The following is a 22,084-nucleotide window of genomic DNA, read 5'->3' as shown; positions in this document are numbered from 1 at the left end:
AATCTTTGAAATTAAAACAAAGATTAATAGCACTAGACAAGGGATTTTGACAGTAACAAAATATTATATCAAGATGAATGGCTTGTGGCTAGAACTAGATCATTACCAAAACATCAAAATGGTGTGCAGTGAGGATGCTGCCACCCTCAGTCGAATGCTTGAAAGAGATAGGATTGTAGAGTTCCTAGCTAGTATTAACACAAAATTTGATCAAGTTAGAGTGCAAATTCTTGGTAGAGAGACTGTCTTCCCTTAATGAGGTTTTTGCTATTGTTAGAAGTAAAGAGAATCAAAGGGTAGCCGTGCTTAGCGAACCCAGTTCAGAAGGTTTAGCTATGGTTTCAACTAAGGGAGAAGGAGCAAGGCTCAAAACAAGGAAACCAGGAGTGCAAACTAAAATCTCCAATCGTGAAGGGTTGTGGTGCACCTACTGTAAAAAGCCTAGGCACACTTGAGATACAAAAATAAAAAGCCTAGGCAGAATGGGAGGCTTCAAAAATCTAGTATCAAAGAACCAGGCCTATCTTTCCAACAAAGGGTAAGAAGAGGGAGGAGCTACAGATAAGACAAAATCCATCTCTGGTTTTGATCTTAATTAGTTGAATGCTGAAGAAATCAACAAACTCAAATCCTTCCTAAAGACCATTCAGGATGGGGCATGCTCTTTTGCTCATAAAGGTACTTGTCTACATTCTGCTTCCTTTTCTACCTCAAAAATTGATAAGAATGACATTTGGATCCTAGATTCAGGAACCACTGACCATATGACCCCTGATCTACATGTTTTTGACACCTATAAACCTCTTAAAACCCCTAAACATACCACAATAGACAATGGAACCTCAATTCCCATCACAGGACAGGGTAAGGTCACCCTTAGCCCAAATCTTCCTATCAAACAAGTACTTCATGTACCAAATTTATCTACCAATCTTGTGTCTGTTCACCAACTAAAGATTTGAATTGTCGTGCTATTTTCTTCCCTCATATGTGTGAATTTCAAGCCATGAAGACGGGGAAGATGATTGGTGTTGTTAGAGAATAGAATGGGTTGGTATTATTTGATGAGGGAGGGTCATTATCCTAAAGGGGACCAGCTAAGAGTTGCTTGCTCATCTCACTGGTGGACCTCCTAGTAACTTTACAGCTTGCATGATCCGCATCCGTGTACACAACCATTGATAAATCACTAGAAGATGGAGAAAACAATAGGCCCAGACCAATGGTTCCCTTAAGATATTGAAGTAGCCTCTTACAAGCTAACCAATGCTGCAGCTTTGAAGCAGTCAAAAATTGACTCAACTTGTTAACCAAAAATGCAATTTCCGGTCTCGTATATGTCAAATATTGTAGAGAACCAATGATAGCCCTATACAGTAATGGATTAGAGAAGGAATCACCCTCATTAGTCAAATAAACACTCGAATTCACAAGTGTGGCACAAGGTTTACAATCCTGCATAGTTGCCTTCTTCAACAAATCTAAAGTATACTTAGATTGAGTGAGATAAATGCCATTATGATCTCTATGTGCCTCAAACCCTAGGAAAGAATTGACAGACTTGAGAGTTTTAAGAGCAAAGTGAGTATCCAAAATGACCAACAAAATTTCATCTACATACACCAAAATGAACAACACATACTTAGAAGTCCTCTTAATGAACAAAGAACCGTCAGAAACAACCCTTGAAAACCCCCAAGCTTGTAATGAAGCTCTCAATTTTGTGTACCAAGGTCAAAGAGCTTGTTTAAGGCCATAAAGTGACTTTTTCAGCCTACAAACATTAGAGAAGGAATTGAGAATTTACAAAGTCTTCAGGATGTGACATAAAGACCTCCTCAGTTAGATCACCATTGAGGAAAGCATTATTCACATCTATATGGTGAATGTCCCATCCAAAAGTAACAACCAAGGAGAATACTAATAGAAGGAGCCTTAATGACAGGGCTAAAAGTTTCAGCATAATCGATCCTGGAGTTTGAAGAAACCCCTTGGCCATTAACCAAGCCTTATGCTTAAGAACTAATCCATCAGAGTTATGCTTAACTCTAAACACCCATTTGCAACCAATAAGATTCATATCTTTAGAGAAAGGAACAAGATTCCATGTATGATTGTGTTGCAAAGTAGAAAATTCTTCCTACATAGCCTTAACCCATCGAGAGTCTAAGAGAGCCTCATGAATTGAATTAGATTCTAGGGAACTCACTAAGGTATGAGGGGAAGTGACCAAAAGCTGCTTAGACTTAGATCTGATAAGCATAGGGTGAATAGAAGGGGCTGAAGCAGCTTTGGGTTTAGGTAAATGGGACGACTGAATTGATTGTGGTTCATAATAGGAGTCAAGTGATTAGTAGAAGAGAAAGGAGGATCAGCAAAGATAGGAGTAGATAAGGCAGGAATTGAGGGTTGTACTACTCGAGGAGAAGAAGAATTGGAAGAGATTGAAAGAACAAGGTAGAAAAACCATTAGAAGCTGATTGAGGTGTAAAAGAGGGGCAAGAAGAGGATGAGCATGGAAACAAAGTAGTAAACGAATGCTCATCAGGATTGAACTACACGTCTAGAAACATAAACTTTCCCTGATAGGTGTAAGCACTTGTAACCGACTTGAGTATGGCTATATCCAAGAAACACACATGGTGGAATGAAAATCAAATTTGTGCTTGTTATAGGGTCTAAGGTAAGGAAAGCAAGCACAGCCAAAAGGTTGCGGCAGCAGGTAATTAGGTTGTTTGTGATAGAGTAATTCAAAGGGAGTGTTAAACTTGAAGGGAGAAGTTGGTAGCAAGTTGATGGTGTAGACAGCAGTTTGAAAGGCTTATACTCAAAACTTTAGAGGCATTTGAGCATGGGCTAACAATGTAAGACCCATCTCAGTTATGTGCCTATGTTTCCTTTCAGCTATACCATTTTGTTAGTGTGTATAAGAGCAGGTAAATCAAGGCTGAATGCCATGACTCTGAAGGTAAGGCAAAAAGGCTTTGAATTCCCCCCATATTCAGTTTGTATAGCTTTAAGTTTGGTCTGACATTAAAGCTCAGCAAACTTATCAAAAGGTCACGAAGGTGGCCAATACATCAAATTTTAGTTTCAAATGATATAGCCATGTATATCTAGTGTAGGCATCAACAAAAATAATGTAATACCTATACCATTCAGTGGGCACAACAGGAGAAGGACACCATAGATCTGAATAGACCAATTCTAATGGTTTCTTTGATATGATTTTGCAATCAGCAAAAGGAAGCTGATGTAGTTTTCCAATTTTGCAAGAATCACAAAGTGAAAGAGTTGAACAAGAACAAGGAATACGAATCTTATTCAGAATCAATTGCAGTACATTGAAAGAGGGATGTCCTAATCTTGCATGCCATTGTTGACACACATTGTTATTTTGGGCTACATTTACATTGGGAGACAGTTCATGACAAAATGAATTCTGTCTTTTACAATTATTTAAGGAAGAAACACTATTGGAAAATAGATCAAGCTTGATGGATTGGACTGATTGCTGTTAGCAGCATGACCAAGTGATGGAGTCAGCTGATAAAGTCCATCCTTAAGGTGTCTGCGAAGTAGCACCAACTTTGAACCATTGTCCTTAATCAAATAAGAATTAGAATGAAATTCGACAACAACATTATTGTCTCTTGTAAGGAGAGAAACACTAATGAGATTTTTCTTCATATGAGGAACATGAAGAACATTAGGAAATGAAATAATGGAGGTAGGATTGGTTTGAATATATAATTAACTAATGCCAATATTAGAAAAAGGAAGTCTCTTACCATTTCCAACTGCAACTTTGTCAACACCGTTATATGGAGCATGCAGAGACAAATTGTTGAGCCTGGAAGTGATATGGTTTGTTGCTCCAGAATCAACAAACCATGAGGGTTCTCTATGATAAGAAGGCAAAGAAGATTGGGATAGGTTTGTTACGACCCTAGGGTTTAGGAAGTTAATTGGTAAGAGCACAGGAAAGAAAGAGCAGAAAGGGAGGGAGAGAAAGAACAGAACAGAAAAGAAAAAATTGAGGGAGAAGAGAGAAAACTGAGGGAGAGCTAGGAGAATTGAGAGAGGGAAATGAAATTCAATTGTCATTCAAAAGTTGCCATCCTCTAACTACTCCAACCTATTTATAGGCTTACAACTGAATATACTAACGGCTACAATAGAAAATACAATCAAAAGGAAAACGTATAATAGATATGACTATTTTATCCTTGGGGATTCCTTGGGGTCGTGACAATCCCCTCCCCTTGAAAGGTTTCTTGTTCTCGAGAAACTTATAAAAACTGAGCCATTATTTCTTCATTCAATGCCCATCTTCACCATCTAGTTTCTCCTTCGCCTTTTCTTGTTATTATCTCTTATTCTCCTTTCCTTTTGCTTTCCCTTTTCTTTTCCCTCAACAATAACAGTATTATAACTTGCTACAACATCATGTCCAGCCATCCACCTCTTCCTTATTGCCATTGAGAATGGTTCCAATTGATCTGTCATTATTGCAACCATATCATTTCTAATCATAGGAAGGAATTCCAACTTCCCTACAAGCCAAAATCTGATTCGACGCTATAACTCTTCAACTAAAATAGAAATAAACAAAATGATAGGATACCAGATAGCAAATTCAACAGCAATCGAATATCAATGGTTTCCAATAATTTGCAGCAAGGAAAAATAAGAACAATAGGGCATTCGAGAGGCCCTTTTAACTCTCCCTAAGACTCAATACCAAAATCCTCCTCCCAATATTCTCCTAGCCTCTCTTATTTATAGTTTGTTATCCAGCGACACTCCCCTCCAACGGCCTCAGTTATCAGCCATGCTCCCTTGGCTGCTCTTCCCCTTTTTGCCCTTCAACTGTTTTTGTCACTTTCCCCCACTCCCAATATCCTATTCTACCCCCTGCTTCTTCCTTCCTATTTCTTTGCTGGTACATGTGACTAACAAGGGCTCCTATCATTACTTCCGCCCATGAAACTCACCTTGTCCTCAAGGTGAGACTCCACCAAATTACCAGCTTTCTCATATTTTTGCTGGCCCAGATTTTTAAGATCAGAAGCAAATGGCGCCCCAATCATCGGTAAGGTGCCCTCCTTGGACGTTACCAGATCCGCCATCCTTGACATCAAATTCCTGATCTTCTTCCTCGGTTGCTTCAATGCCTTGGCCGCTTCCCGTCTCGTCTTGAACTGGACGAAGCTGTAGCCCTTGGTCTGCCCATGACCCGGTCGAAGATGACTTTGTAGTCCTCAATCTCGCCGTATGACTCGAAGGCAGAGACTAAGGTTTCTCGAGTCGTGTCCCACGCGAGGCCGTAGACGACGAGCTTGCGACGAGATATGTCGCGATCCGCGACATCGCGGAGGCGAGTGAAGAGGAAAGCGTCGGGCACGGCGGTGCCAACAAGGAAGTTAATCTGCTGGTACTTGGTGTAGCGCTCGAGAAGCTTCTGGATCTTCTCGGGTTTGGTCTCACCGGAGGAGAAATCATCGTCGGCGTCCGAATCGGACTGAATAGGCATCGCGGTGTCTTTGGTTGGGACTAGACTTGGTATTTATGAAACTTCTTCTTCTTCCTGCGTTTCTTCTTGACGCTTTTGCCGTCACCTTACGGTTGTCTAGTCACCGGCTTCTTCTTCTTCGCCTTCCACTTCTTCGCCATTGCTTGAGCAGAGACGCGATGGCGACGCCCTATGGCTTCGTCTTTCAGGTTTGCTTTCTTACCCACACAAATCTCTCTTCATCTCCTTCGCTCCCACCGGGACCACAAAATGGCCCCCCCTTCGAAACCTAGAGTTGCGGACTCCCGTTTCTCGGCCTTTGTCAGCTGGGTTACAGGGAGGTATCGCTCAGCCTGAACAACCCAACTATCCAAGACATCTCCAGCCTCTGACCGCGGACCTCCTGTAGCCAGCTTCCACCCAATCCTCTATCAACTCCAAGGCGTCACCCCTCGACCCACTCCAACTCCAGGCGTCATCTCGGAATCCTGGGTGGATTTCGATGGCCGATCTCCGTCCTTCCCCTTGCTCTTCCTCGCCCGATCCTGCTCTTCCCATCTCACTCGCACCCAAGCGAACTATTCCAGCAAGCTCGCTACCTTCTTCCCCACCGCTTGAATACTCCATTGCATGCCTTCCACCCTCATCTCCAAGTCACCCACTCGATCGGTCAGGTTCACCATTAGGATCGAAGATGCTCTAATACCAAATTGATAGGATACCAGATAGCAAATTCAACAGCAATCGAATATCAATGGTTTCCAATAATTTGCAGCAAGGAAAAATAAGAACAATAGGGCATTCGAGAGGCCCTTAACTCTCCCTAAGACTCAATACCAAAATCCTCCTCCCAATATTCTCCTAGCCTCTCTTATTTATAGTTTGTTATCCAGCGACACTCTCCTCCAACGGCCTCAGCTATCAGCCATGCTCCCTTGGCTGCTCTTCCCCTTTTTGCCCTTCAACTGTTTTTGTCACTTTCCCCCTCTCCCAATATCCTATTCTGCCCCCTGCATCTTCCTTCCTATTTCTTTGCTGGTACATGTGACTAACAAGGGTCCTATCACAAAACAACAAGAGTCTTGTTCCCCTCAACAAAAATTTCTTCCAAGCACAAGCATCCTCCGTCAATCTCTAACCAACCTTAAAGTGTACTCCCTTGGGCATTCACTTTGATTAAAGCACCGATTCCCTCACCATTGTAATCTTCAAACTTTGAGGTTAGTGTAGTCATATCCTTTCCCATCTTCACAACCTCTTCTCCTTCCTCATCTTCAATAGACTTCCAAGATCTCCATGTAAACTATCCCTTCTCCAATATCGAACTCCTGAACTGTGTGACAACGACCTCCTTTTCCATTATCTTCTGAACCACATGGTTGTCTTTCATTGGTGGCATGGAACCTATTTGCAACTTCATCCTCATCTTCCAATGCTACTTCATCAGCTTCCTGCAAATATGAGCTGTGATTTCCAACAATATCCATGTTCGATCTCTCTTCATTGTTGGTGTTTTCAATTACAACTACCTGGTCCAGCTCCAATTTTTTCTCAGATTCCTACTGGACATAATTTGAAACCTTAGAGACTCCTTCAATCTGTTGGTTGCTCTCCGTAAATCCGTTAGGCTGCAGCCCCTGCTTTCTAAAAATGGCTTCCAAGGCACATTCCTGAATCCTTGCTTTCTCAACCGCTTGTTTCACGATTGCAAGCATCATTATCTTAACCATTGACCTTAGTTTGTCCTTCAGACCACTAATGAAATTGGATACGAAGTACTGCTCCGTTAAAGCAGGTTGCAAAATCAACATCAAGGACCTTAATTCTTCAAATCTAATCTGATAATCTATCATCGATCCCTCCTACCTCAATTGTTGAACTCTTCAATCACATCAATCATGTTCTTCTTCCCAAATTGGTCACGTAAATTTCTAGTAAAATCAGTCCGTCTGGCCTCCCTTTCCCTAGGCACTAGGGTATGATGTGGAGTGTGGGAAGATGAACGTCTTACCAGAATTTTCAGTTCCAAGGCCAGTAGTTCCTCTGCCTCTTGCAATCCTGATGTCCTAGGGAGGATGCCATGGTTGGATAGAATTGGATTAGCTACTACCCGGGGAGGGAAACTCGGTGATAACTAGAATGGAGGTAGTGTAGACAACATGTTTAACATGTTGTAGATTCGCTGGCCATGTTGCTCCATCGTCTCTCGACGCCTCTCCAAGTCTCTCTACACTCCTCCTTGAGAGGCAGCTAGATCCTTCTGCATGTTTTCTTTGTTAGCCACACAATCCTCCCGACTATGGGCCATTGTCTTACGCCTTTGTGTCATCCTAAACTCCCACGCCTCCATCCTTGATTCGATTTGTTTCATCCTGATCCCCTCAATCATCATTCAGTTCCCGATTCCGAATGCGAATTACTTCTTTAAATAATTCCCAATTTGGAAATAGCGGTGTAATGAACGACTAGAGTTGCTCCTTGGCCTGATTGCCAATTCTGATCGGAATTGTTGTAGATCAACAATCGTCTGACCTCTGTAATAGCTTCCAAAGATTGCAAATTGCTTTATGAAAAAGCGATTCTCTTCTCACCACTTCCGACCGCACCTTCCTTCTCGCCCCAACCTCAATTCAGCAACTGAGGACCTCCAGATCTGTCACAGTTTGAGAATTCGTTGCGAACCGACCACTCTCCAGATTTGATTTACCATGAACAATCCCCTGGGAATCGCACAACTATTGTTATCCTCTGGAATGAGAATCGATTGCCGCACCAACTAGCAAACTAGGGTTGGTTGCTCTCGATGAATCACTTCGGATTGCCTAGATGGTAGTCGCCTAAGAATTTGCTTCCCAATTCGTAATCGGTTGCTCTGGATCCGCCTCCTCTATTGATCGATTCCAATGCAGCCAATAAATCTATTAGAATCAAGTCCGAAATCACTTGGAACTTGCCTCGCTTAACTTCCAAAGAACTAAGCAGATCTGCTTCGCTAGGATCACTTCTTATCAGCAATTCGCTGATGTTCAGCAATCACATAGGAGATTGTTTTCCCCAGTCGCCTTCCTTAAAATCTAAACTCCGCAGTCCTAAGTTCTCCTCAACCAACTACAAATTCAACGACTAGATCCAGAATCACGATTGAAATTACCGATCTATTTCACCTTCGAAATCATGACAGCCAAAGATTGATCGGCTTTGCTTCAAGCATGACTTCCTTTCCCATCAGAATCGGTGTCTTCGTCTCTCACCCACTCACTGTCTAAGGGCCGAGAAACCACTGACTCTGCATCGTCTTCAATTCTAAGCCGAAGTTGCTTCGCTTGACTTCGCCTTCCAAATCCAAGTTCAATTCTGCCTCGCAATTGGTCGCTATCTACCCCAATCAATGTGAATCAAGTTCCCCAGCAAAGTCGCCACCCAATCATTGTCCACTATCTCGCTTCTGAAGCAACTTCTATTGCGTAACTACTCTTCCTACCTGAGCTAAGCTCGCCATTGAAAGCAATTGCCTATGGCCTGCATGTAGATCACGGTCTTCCCATCCGCGTTCGATTTGTTGCGGATTTAAGACCGCTTGGACTCTTATAGCAGTTGTTGTGGATCAACAATCACCCCAAGCCTGCGTCCACTTCTTACCTAATCACCAACCAATAGCCGGAACACCTCCGGCTTTGATGTTGCTCCTTGAGTTCGCCTGGATTGCCGGACTTAATCGACTCTATACCTTCAATTCCAAGTCGAGAAATGTCAAGTCTCTCGGCTACTATCGATCCTTAATCTCTCCCGAATCGGATCCGAACAATCACCTATCAATAGCCGATAATCACCGTCAAAATTTGCTTCCAATGGCCAATTTTACAGTGATCGACTAACTACTTTTGGCGTATTCACAATCAAGAATTGTCGGTTCTGATACCAAATGTTACAACCCTAGGGTTTGGCTAGGGTTTAGAAGTTAATCGGTAAGAGCGCGGAAAAGAAAGAGTGGAAAGGGAGGGAGAGAAAGAACAGAACATAAAGAATTAAGGGAGAAGAGAGAAAACCAAGGGAAAGCTAGGAGAACTGAGAGAGGGAAATGGAATTCAATTATCATTCAAAAGCTGCCATCCTCTAACTACTCCAACCTATTTATAGGCTTACAACTGAATATACTAATGGCTATAACAGAAAGTACAATCAAAAGGAAAACGTGTAATACATATGACTATTTTATCCTTGTAGATTCCTTGGGGTGTGACAGTTTTCTAAAGACTATGAAAAATTACCATAGTGAGACCCTTGGACAGAACCTACTTCACTCAAGAAGGCTTCATTAGAATCACTAGGGGAAGCAATGTATGTTCTTGGATCCAATTGAGCAATAGTACTAGGTCTCCCAAAATTTTAGCAAGGAGTCCGTTGAAAATTCCTATCGAATCTGTGATAGCACTTATCAACAAAATGGCTCGATTTACCACACAACTAACAGTAAATCCTCCTGCCAGTAGTACCACGGCCTCTTCCTCCTCTGTTCATATAACCACCTCCTCTTGATATAAAACCACCTCTATTGTTTACAAATCCATTACCATTTCTTAGCAAGTATGAAGCCATATTAACATGCATAGATGAGGACGTAACAAAATCAAAATTAATAGTAGATTGTGGCATATTCTTAGCAGCTAATCTTTGTTCATGCATCAACAACAAATATTGGACCTTCTCTAAATCTCTGTCATCCATTTGATAAGTGATAACACTAACAACAGTCTCATAATCATGATCTAAACTATTGAGAGTAGCAAGCAGTAGATCTTTACCATTCAATGGCTCTCCAATGGCAGCAAGTGCATGCCCTATAGTCTTGATTTTCAAGATATAGTCATTTATAGATAACAAATCTGTCATGAACCTAGGGCTTAACCTAGGATCAGTTTGGGAATTAGAAGAATCCGATTTAGCTAAGGCCAAGAACAGGAGGAAATTAGGGGGAGATTTGAAAGAATGAGGGGGAAATTAGAAGAAGTGTTAGGGGGATTAGAAGAACAGAAAAGAAGGAGATGAAGATCAAGAAATGGGAGAATTTGAAGGAGGAGAAATCAGATTTCAATTCATTAATTCTTTGATAAAGAAACAAACCCATTACAACAATCTTATATAGGCATATTTTCCTTCTAACAGCCTAGCACATGCTCCCATATGCTTCTAACCACTTGCTAAAATATCCCTAACAAACTATTATACCCTATTACATTAATACCCCTTTATTGCTCATAGGATCATGATAATTCCCCCCTGCTTGAGAGAGTTCTTGTCCTCAAGAACTTGCAGCAAGTAGCCATTGCTTCATCCAATTCCCACCTTCTTTATCTAATTTACCTTTCTTTCTTTCTTTCTCTCCTTCCAGGCCTCTTCTTCCTCGTTCTCAAGTGTCCAAGATCAATCGCAATTGTAATTTGGCTTAGAACTTCAATAGGAAAAACTTCATCAAGTTCCAGCCCAATACAACCACTCCCGGTAATAGCTATCCAATCAAGCTTGGTCTCCAATCTATGGACATGATCAACCACTTCCGGATTGACATAGCTAGTAGCTGAACCTTGAAGTCCAATGGAAGGACTATCCATGTTCGTGACTTCTGTTAGTACTTCATTACGGTCCAATACAGGTAAGGAGAGCAGATCTATAGCCATAGTTGTTGTTATTGTATCCCCATTCAACCCACAGCCATGCTCTACTGTAAAAAAATCAACAACAACCTCGAAATGCAACAATGGAGGATTGTAGACTTGCCTTGAATACTCATACCAATGCTGTTTGTAAGCAGTAACATTAGGAGTAGCTGCCACTTCAATTCCAGCCAACGATTTCTCAACCACTAACACCTGGCCTCCAAATCGACCTTCTTCCCTAACATGATTTACAGCTAGATTAGGTTGTGCATCACCGGAATCATCAGCTTCTTGTTCTTGTAAAGTGTGGCCAACCCCAATCTCCTCATGTACTTGGTGAAGAGGCTTTTCAGGATCCTTCTTCTGCTGCTTCCAAAGATCAATAGCATCAAGTGTCTCAACACTAGTAAGAGTGCTTGAGAGGCTGCCAACTGATTGAGTGCCATCCTCCAATTCCTTTTCCTCACTCTCTTCTTCCATGTACTCCTCAGCCCCCTCCACAACCAAGACCAAGGGAGCAGTATGTTTAGATCTTTCCATATCTTCGATAGGGGCCACCTCAAGTGGAAATACTTTTACTTGCTGGTAGCTAGAGTACACCAAGGAATTACTTTCAGCAAGGTTGTCCTCCTTTGGCTGCTCCACTTTAAAGAATTCCTCCTTGTTAAAACTTCCTCGATAATCATCGAAGTATTCTGCAGGGAAGTTGCAATGATACTTCTTAGTCAGTATCATTGCAAACTCTTGCAGCTTCTCGCAGAACATTCGACCGCATTCCTTGCGCTCTTCATGTATCCCACTGGTTGTTTCCTTGCACCTTAGATTGAACTGATTATCCATTTTCTTTTCCCATATCCCACGATTCTGGCCAAACTCCTCATGGTTTCTATTATATCCAATTGAGATTATAGCATTCTGCTTCATGTATGCTCTACCTCGCCTAGCCTCACGAGTAGGACACCCCACTAAAAGTGCAGCCTTATTTTGCTGCAATTGAGTCTCCCATGGCCTCATGTACGCACTACCTGCCATGGCAGAACTTTCACTGGCAGAACGAGACACAAGCTCAAAATTCGGAGCGCTATACACTCTGCTTCTCCTCCCAAATTCAAACGCCTAAACGAAGGGTTGCTCTCTCTCTTGGAAATTAACCATGTCAGCTGGCAATAGCCTAAACGGATCGAACTTTACCTGGCTAGCTTGCCAACGACGTTTGCCTCCCAAACTCCAAACCTCAATGCTATGACAGTCGTCTATCACCCCAGACATCGGAATCAATTTTCGGAAATCAGTGTATATCTACTTCCATTATCCATAGAAGTATATAATTGCTGGAGTTGAAATCACAACCAAAGCGACTCACGATCGCCTACGTCCACGGTCACCATCGGAATCGCCTTCAAATATGACTCCAAATTCCTTCAAGTCGGCTTGCCTCAATCACAATTTAGTGGTCGAGGATCACTAACTCAGCTACCCAAATCCATTTGCTCCAGAATCCCTGTCGAAGTTGCCTGGGTCCTTTTCGCCTTATTTGCTAGCCGGAATTGAAATGGTTCAACGATCTGATCTTCCCAGCCGCGTCTCTTCTTTCGGCCTCAGTTGTCCGCCTTCCTCTTCAAGACTCGAACAAGAGTGTCCGAAATTCCCAGGCAACAACCACCTCACATTAGCATCGGAAATCACCAAATCCTACTTCTCCCTTCGATTCCAAATAATAATTACTGAAATTATTGGCCAAGGGTCACTCACCTGCTACGCCTTTCAAGTTCGAATTGAGAGGGCTCGCTTTCTTGGAGATTAACACCTTCCAACGCCAAACCACCTTCCAGATCTCCAAAGTCGCTGGAACACCGCCCTAGCCAAGTCGCCTTCAACTTTTCTCAATCTGGACCTAATCACTGAGTCGGTTTTTCCTACCTTTAACTCTAGTTGAAACCACAGCCATGCAACTACTGCCCAATCACCGACCAATACCATCGTCTCTACTGTCGCTGGCCAGAATCGGCTTTGCTCGCGATGGTTGCGAATTCAACAATCTTCTCCGGCCGACTCCTTCTCACCTAATCATCGACCACAGCTGGAGGACCACAGCACTCCTTGAGTTCGCCTTGATCGACAAGTCCTCGAAATCCAATTACGATCACAGTAGGCTCCGATTGTACCACCGAAATGGTTCGACTCCTTCGCCTCATCAATTTTGAGTTGTTTCCGGAATCCCCTCCTGCGACTTGTTCCTTTCCACCACCAATCGTCGATCATCTTCAACACCAATTGAACCTAACAGCAAACTATGGGAGAACCTTGGCAGTCAGCCAGTGGATAAGGGAAGATACCAGCAGTTGGTTGGCCGGTTAATATATCTCTCTCATACTAGGCTAGACATTGCCTTTGTTGTTAGTCTAATCAGGCAATTCATGCACAGCCCAACCGAGGAGCATATGCAAGCAATAAGGAAGATTTTAAGCTATCTAAAAGCTACTCTAGGCAAGGGGATCTTGTTCAAAACAGGGGCTGAGTTGGACATTAAAGGTTTCACAAATGCAGACTATGCAGGATCTCTCATTTATAGAAGATCAACAACCAAGTATTATGTGTTCTTAGGTGGAAATCTTGTGTCTTTGAGGAGTAAGAAACAAAGTATTGTGGCAAGATCAAGTGCAAAGGTAGACTTTAGGGTAATGGCTCTTGGCCTATGCGAGTTATTGTGGGCTAAGCATCATCCTAGAAGATTTGAGGATCAATATTCAAGGTCCAATTGGGTTGTTTTGTGACAACCAATCAGCCATTAGTATTGTTCATAATCCTATTCAGCATGACAAAACAAAACATATTGAAATAAACCTGACACTTCATAAAGGAGAAGTTGGATGCAGGTCTAATTCATATTCCTTATGTTCCATTCAAGAAACAAGTGGCTGATGTGTTAACTAATGGGCTGACAGTCAAGAGGTTGAAGATCTAATATGCAAGTTGGGGATGATAAACATTCATTCTCCAGCTTGAGGAGGAGTGTTAGTTCCTAAAGGTTCAACAAAGAAGAAAAGCTATGCTAGTCAAAATGTTTCTATTTAGATGTTTTCAAATCTGGAATAAGATACTTTTCTAATTCAGACTTAGGAAACTTTCCTACAGATGTGCAAATGTATCTTTCCTTTCTTAAGTGTTATTGTTTTCCTATGTTGTATCCATTCTCCTCTATACGAGGACTTATCGTGTACATATGTTTTCATCAAGGAATTATTCAATTTTTACAAATATACAATAACTACTATTCCCTCGTCCTTAGAGAGTTCTCTTCCCCAAGAACTTACAGCAACTGGCTTTTGCTTATTCATCCAACTCATGTTTTCACTATCTGGTTTATCCTTTGCCTTATCTGGTTCCTTTCTCATTCCTTTTTCCTCTTTTTCTTTCTCCTTATTGACCTTTTCTATTTTTCCTCTTTTTCTTTTCCCTTCCCAATTGATCTGGATTCAAAGCTCTCCCCAAAAATCTATTTGCTTTCCTCCTAACAGCAATTCTAGTGATTTCTTTGATCTTTATGCAGTCATTAAGCCAATGAGTGTTAGCAATAAGTAGTCTGGCAGCAACCTGCTCTTCCATTATCTTCCAAGCTGCATCTCAGTCCTTCTGTTCAATCCGTATCAATTGTTCCTTCTGCATCCTCCAATGCTCCAGATCACAAATATGCTCCTGAAAAATTTCAATGTGGTCACATTTTTCCAGGTGCAAGCATCTTTCATCATCCTTTAACCAATCTTTAATTTTCCTCCATTGGAAGTTTACTTCGATTAAACTGTAGGTTTCCAAGAGCTGTCTGCATTCCAATCTATTCTGCCTATCCTCTGGAACTTTTTCCTGCTCCCTTATCTGAAGTTCCACTGAGTAGCTTTTGAGCAGATCATCACATTCTACAAGTTGCTCTATCACCTTGAACCATTCATCCTCAACAGATTTCTCTTCCAATGTTGTCACGGTGATATTTCCAGCAGCTACCATTCCTTTCTTGGCATCATGAATTGCCTGATCCAATTCAGGTCTTTTCTCATTTCCTGCAACTACCATTCGTTTCTTGACTTCCTAAATTGCCTGATCCAATTCAAGTAATTCATCAATTTCTTGTAAACCATAGGTACTAGGTAGGATTCCAGCTCCTGCTAGAATCTGTTCTGCAGTGGATTTTGGAGGAAAGTCCACTGGCAGATAGACCTGAAGTATCTTTGAAAGCTTACTCATCAATTTGTCCAATCTTTGGCCAAAATTATCAAGACTTTATCTATTTTTATCAAGTTCTCTATGTACACTGTTAGAAGTTTGCCTCGAGTAACCCTAGGATTCGATGAAGCAGTCAATGTGTCAAGTGGCTCATTTAGATAGGTGGTTGTTTATTCCAATAGTAATTCATTTTGTTGGGGGTAAAACCAGTAATATCAAACCCGCTTATATTGTATAGGTTTATCCGCCCTTTTAGTCCATAAATAAGGGGGCAGGGGTTAGCCGTTTGATAGCATGATATTAACGAGTGCATTCTATGTGTGAGAGGAAAGACTAGAAAATAGATAGTTCTTTGTAATCTCAGCAAGATCCAAGATTGTACTCGTGTGGAAGGTTGTTGTACTGATCATTTCTAATTCAAAGAAAGATTGCTCTCGAGGGGTTTGAAGGCTAAATGTAGGGTCATTCTAAGGAATGATCTGAATCAAGAAAAACTTGATTGTCTCTATGTGGTTTGATTTACTTTCTGTATATTTCCGTTACTGTTTTGTCGTTCTTGAATTCTATTCTACCAAATTCATTTGTGTGTGTGCGAGTGGGTGTTTCCTAAATCAGTCTAATTTGAAATTCCAGTGCTCCTTGGTTTAACATACACTTTCTCTGGTTACAACGCTTTCTACTCAATAGCAACTCGCCTCCGTCTGAGTCTGCCTTAAACCTAATTCCAGAGTGTCCATTCTCGTCTCAAGCTGCTTCATTCATGTTCCTTCTACCATCGCCACAACTCAATTCCTTGAAAATTCGCCTCTTGAAATCGCCTAGATCTACAAAGTCAATATTCTCTAAAACAATCTCTTATGAATCAAGAAAAGGAATATCCGCCTCCTAAAGTCGATCGATTTTGATCTGTCTTGTCTCCGAAATGGATCAACTCTAATCTACCTTCAAATTCAAATGAATTTTGTCATTGATCCGCATCTACTTCGCAACTACCTCCGAGAATTTTCCTACCTGAATTGCCTAATTCACAATTCAATAGCCTCGAAAACAGAGGATCAAATGGATTTGCTTTGCCTTTGTTAACTGCTAAAACTTCCAGAATCATAGCCAAGAATCGTTGGCTCTGATACCAAATGTCATGCACCTAGATTTAATCTAGGGTTTGTAATGGAATTAGGAAGAAATCGAGAGAGGGAGAATAAAAAGGGAGAGAGAAATTAGAAGAATGGAAGGGGAATTCAGAGAGAATAGAAAGGGAGAGAGAAATCTAGAGGGAAAGAATCAGATATCATTCAACAACTGCCTAATCCTCTAGGTTTCATCCTATTTATAGGCTTTGTAGGCTTTCAATTATTAGAACAACTAAAAGGTACAAAAAAGGAAAGCAACAAGTACAACAAGAAAGAAATACATCTAATATACAATTACTACTATCCTTGGGGTCGTAACAGGTACAGGTTGGCCACAGATGCTAAGCTTATTTAGAAGTATCCACATGTCTTTAAAAGCACGGAGAGAGTTTACAAGAAGTTAATCATTAATCAATATTGCTAATTTGGCTCATGTATGGAATAAGCAAGGTCTCAAACATGCAGAGTAGGAATTTTAAAGAAAGTAGATTGCTATTAGTAACAACTACACAGAATGCAACAAGAGCAATAAAGGGAGTGAGAGCATAAATGAGGCTCCAGACCATATAAGAAGTAACAATGTTTATAGGAGGATCTTTTTAGGACAAGATGAGTCAAGAAGGGTGAGGCCTCAATGAATATTAATTTGTTCACTTTGTTCCCCTTCATATTTTCTTGCAACATCTAGATAATATTTTTTCTAAGTCTTCTTATCCAAGCCTTGCCGAAGGTTAATTTTACCTGTTATGTGACTAGAGCTTTAGAACTTTATTAGTAACATCATATTAATCTGATGCATGAACCACAACCAGAAAATGAAAATAAAGTTGTAGGTAGTCAGAAATTCCAGATCCAAATGATGTATATAAGGTATGGCATTGCAAATTCCTTAAAAGCACTTCCTTGTTTTCAACATTTGTAATTGTCAAAATTAATCCAAATCTCGAATATGAAACCTTTTGATATGTTGCTAATTTGTTATGGACTAAAGAGTGGTTCATAGGTCAGTAAATGAGCCATGATGAGTAATTGTAGAGTCCAAAAGTTTTATTTCTACTCAAATCATGAGAAGAGTAGTAAAATATAGATATGCATAAACGGTAATGTTGAATAAAGAATCTGGTAAGAAAGTTAGTGAAAAAAAAAACTATATCTTTACATGATGTTAACAAACCAGTTTTTTAATAAATAAGACTAGCATTACCAACTTAAAGAGGGAAGATCTTGCACAAAAATAAATAGACAGAAAATCAGGGGATCCATCAATCTATAGACAAAAATAAATCATTTAAATTATCAAAAGCAAGAGTGCAGAACATGCCTCTCTCAACCACAAATCATAAATCAGAAATGTTTCCCTTCAATGGATGAATCAATCTCAGTGTGTCAACAAAAGCTTTAGTATTTCTTTAACCTCATATTCCTATTGCCAATACTAAGTATCAGTCAAAAGTTCGTATCTATTTTTCTCGATACTGTACATGGATTAGATTTATCATGGGCCAAAACTTGGGGCCGGCCGCCGGGGGGGTGTTTGGTTGGGTGGGAATTGTCTTCCACCATTGAATATTGTTACAAAATTAAAACTGACATATCGTCAGTGAGGGTAGAATTCAAAGTGTAGGTCATTTTGTCACCAGTGGAGGAGTATCTGTGATAGATTATACATATGATCCCCTATGCAACAGTTTGGCCCTCAAAAGATAAGTAAGAAGCAGGGAGTGCGAGGGGATTTTCAGGAACAAAGCCCCCTAATTTCGAAACTTCAACATTATACGCAATAGTCTTACAAAAACCAAACACTTTTTTTTTTTTTTAGATGAAAATTGTACAAGATATACTGGGTATACCCAAGACAATACAATATCAGGAGACAACACGAGATGCCAATGGCCTACAAGACAATGAAAAAACGTACAATACAAAGCAGCAAGACTCTGTAGACATATGTTTAATCCTCCAAAAATCCAAATGCATCCAAAGTACAGGAGCTGAATGGATTCTCAAAAATCCAGTGAACCCAAAGTATAATAATACTGCATCAGAACCAACTTTGAATCAAGCTGGAAAAGTCAATCAGGGCAGCAATAAAGCTGCCCAACCAGTCACACACAATCCAGCATCCGCCACGTCAGGGCCCATCGAAAATTCAAAATTTGAATTTTCAAAAACAGGCAGATCAGCTGCGAACAACCAGGGAACAACTGGGCCCCACCAAACAGAAACCGACCACAAAAGCATCCACGGGGAAAACCCTCAAGCTAGGAGGAAAACAGCCAAACACTTCTTTTAATAAATAACAAGTTTGTTCAAGGAAGAAGCCCCTGCCAAAGGGGGCAAAACTTGTAGAAAGAATAAAGGTGAGGATGACCCAAGCATAAAAAAGACATGTATATCTGTGAACCCAAACACTTTTTTGGGGGGTGTAAGTATGAACTCATACATTCATCCAAAAATGAACTAGACACTCAAAGGAAAGAAAATACTCCTCCTCTATAGTCCACTAGGCAAGGAAAAGACTCCCTTCAAAGAAAGCAAAAGATGTGTATGTCCCTCAGAAGCTCCCAATTTCATTCCAATAAGGCCACAAATGTCATGAGCTCTTTTTTCTATTTGTCCTCCATTGTGTAGTTGACAGATGCCATCTTTTTCCCTAGTTTTGGGAAGCATGAAATTCTGGTTTCCTATGGTTCCTTCTGAATAAGACTTGCTTCCTTTATGACATTTTTGGTATATATGTGCAGGTTTATCTATCAAAAAAGTATTTTGTTTTGCTTATACTTAGCAAAAAAAAATATTTTATTTAATTCCAAATGCATCTCTAAATAATAACATTATCTCATGTAAAACTTTTGAATATATTAAAAAGAAAAATTTATATACATGGTTCGGCTCCACTTTCCAAACAGCTAAGCTTTCAAGACTAACGGACCAATGCTTACTAAAAAATGGTACTAAAGCTTTGTTTCAAGATATCCTAAGTTATATATATTCATCTTCATTATTCATGATTGTTGTGCATTTTTGGTCTATGGGTGTTGATGCAATTAGTCTATACACATGTAACCATGTGATTACATGTGGGCAGGAGTGTTTGAAAACTTGATTTAGATTTTTGAGCCCCTTTGCTGACATAATAAACTTTTGGGACTAGTGATGAATGATGACTCAATAATACATATCCTAATACCTTGGGTTAAGGATTTGAGGAGGTTTGGTGGCTAGAGATAGACCATCACAAGATACTTGGCTTGAAATCACAACAAAGGCATAACTCAACCACAAACTACAAGGAAGACATGGATTTGCAGAATCAACTTGATTGCTAAATTATAGAAGGTTAAAAAACATAAATTAATACCAAATCACCTAAAATGGTGCTTCAGCCTTGCATTCTGTTGGATCTCGCAAGGATTATCAAAGAAAGATTTGAAGATTTGCTGTTGCTGTTTCTTATTTTCGAAGTTTCTATAACCAGAATAGGATACTTCCCTAATCCAGACTTAGGAAAGTTTCCTAAATGTTGTACATATGTATCTTTCCTTTCCCAGGCATTATTTGTTTCCTTTGTTGTATTATTTCTCCTCTATAAGAGGACTGCCATGTACATATGTTTATTATCAAGGAAGTATTCAGTTTTCACACATTCAAATATTACATATGAACTTAGTAGTTCTAATCCCAATGTTAATTCATTATTAATATATCCAATGCATAGAATCCTAATTTTATCAGTTTGCAATATCAGGTTGGTACAAGACGAAGCCTGGGTCAAACTTATGCTTATCTCCAATTTCAAAGGAAGCTCGAGTAGTACTTCTACAAAATTCAAAGTTCAAAGCTCACTTCGTCAAAATGGAAACCAGGTCACTTAAATATAAATATGGTAATGGAATCAAACTAGTCAATCTCAAATCATACCAAATGAAGTTTCCTCAGCTCAATACATGTCTAAAAAATCAAAGCTTCAAGACATTTTGGAGCTCACTATCTTTCTAAGTGTGTTTAAAGTTCACTCAATGAGCTTAAAATTATATAACCAAGTTACAAGAGTTGAACTAAAATAAAAACTCGTTTGAAACAGCTTGAACATATTTTTAAAGCTCATTATGTTGTCATAAAAAATTTCAAAAACCTACTATTTACCTGTGTTGGTGAATGATTTAAATTAAGTAAATTAGTTTAAACAAATGAGTTGGAAACCCAACAGGCTTGGCTATTCAAAAGACATACATTAAGGTGTACATTAAATAAAGAAGTCAAACATTAATTAGGATCTCCAATGACATATATCAGTTAAGAAGTCCAAAGGACTTGCCATTAATTTTAAAAATATTCATAACGGAAATATCTACATATACTATTATATATCGGGTATCTAGAGTTGTACTTGGTTCCCATCGGTCAGTGCAAAACTGCGAGGGAACGGGATCAAATCCAAGCTAAGTCGAATCCTAGAGAAAGAGTTGCTAGATCCCTAGCACATTGAGAGGCTTCGACTATCTTCAAGAAGCATCATTGTGCCTCTTAGCAAGAGATTTGACATTTGGTTTAGTTCTGGTATTTTCTTATAACTCTAGTTTAACTATTGTTTCTCAACAACCTGAACTGCACATTTGCAATCTACCTTAATATACAATTGTGTTTAATTTCCACATTTGCATCACAACATAAGTAGATGACTAAAACCTGGACACAGTTCAACCATAGTGCCTACCGCAATAGCCTATTCAACAGTCCATGCCTGTCAAAGACTGGTTATACACATTGACCTAGGAAGATACAGTTGTATAATATTAACAGAAAGGCGTCTATAACTAGGATCACTGCACGTAAGAAAACATATTTAGTATCATGGGAACAAATTAGAGCCACCTCGATCTCCCGAGACCCATTTAGGTGCTGCCCCATTCCAATCAAACTAACAGCAAAAGCATTACAAATTACGAGCCCACTTGCCACAATTTGATACGAAAACACATTTCATTTTCTGATTCTAGAATGGTGATTCTGCAAGCAGACAGTTTCCATCTCCAAGAAAATCCAACCAATACCAACCAAAACCCCTGGGAAGTTGACATCAAAATCATTCGCACACAATCCAACGAGAAACCCAAACAAATAGCACATACATATAAATAAATGATATTCAACTCCAACCTTGATAGAAATAAACCGACCTTGTTATGGGGATTGCTTCTTAGGGTTTCGATTCTATTTCTTTATTGCTCAGCCGCCCTTTGCGTCCTGCTTTGGAGCACGTTCCTCTCGCTAAATGTATACGTTTCTCTCTCTAAAAGTTGGGTTCTCTCTCTAGAATGTAGAGCAGGCTTTACTAATACAGAAGTATATATGGCCGAAGAGATTTTACGGCAAATTTGAGCAATTCAACCCAATTTTTTGCAGAAAACTAAAACCATTCCGACTCCCTGTTGGCAAATTTAGTTGTTATTGATTCAAAGAAACATTCCGCGAATTCACGTTTCGAAGCCACCGAAGCCTGGGCCGGAGAGCGTAGAGAGAGACGAAGCCAGACAAGTGATGAAGAAGGAAGGAATGTCACGAGA

General features: G+C 40.2%; 1 protein-coding gene across 1 annotated transcript in view; it reads right to left on the bottom strand.

Annotated features, from left to right (window-relative positions):
* Positions 1–22,084, bottom strand: part of LOC127798702 (zinc finger CCCH domain-containing protein 41-like) — a 44,399-nt gene extending 22,315 nt beyond the window's left edge. The window contains exon 1 of the mRNA XM_052332248.1: positions 21,698–22,084. The gene's annotated coding sequence lies outside the window, so the exon portion shown is untranslated. The remainder of the gene's footprint in view (positions 1–21,697) is intronic.

The sequence above is a fragment of the Diospyros lotus genome, chromosome 4 (genome assembly GCF_014633365.1).
Source record: "Diospyros lotus cultivar Yz01 chromosome 4, ASM1463336v1, whole genome shotgun sequence".
In the NCBI taxonomy this organism is placed as follows: Eukaryota; Viridiplantae; Streptophyta; class Magnoliopsida; order Ericales; family Ebenaceae; genus Diospyros; species Diospyros lotus.
Note: the sequence above shows the minus strand (reverse complement) of the source record. Positions and strands in the feature narration are given on the sequence as shown.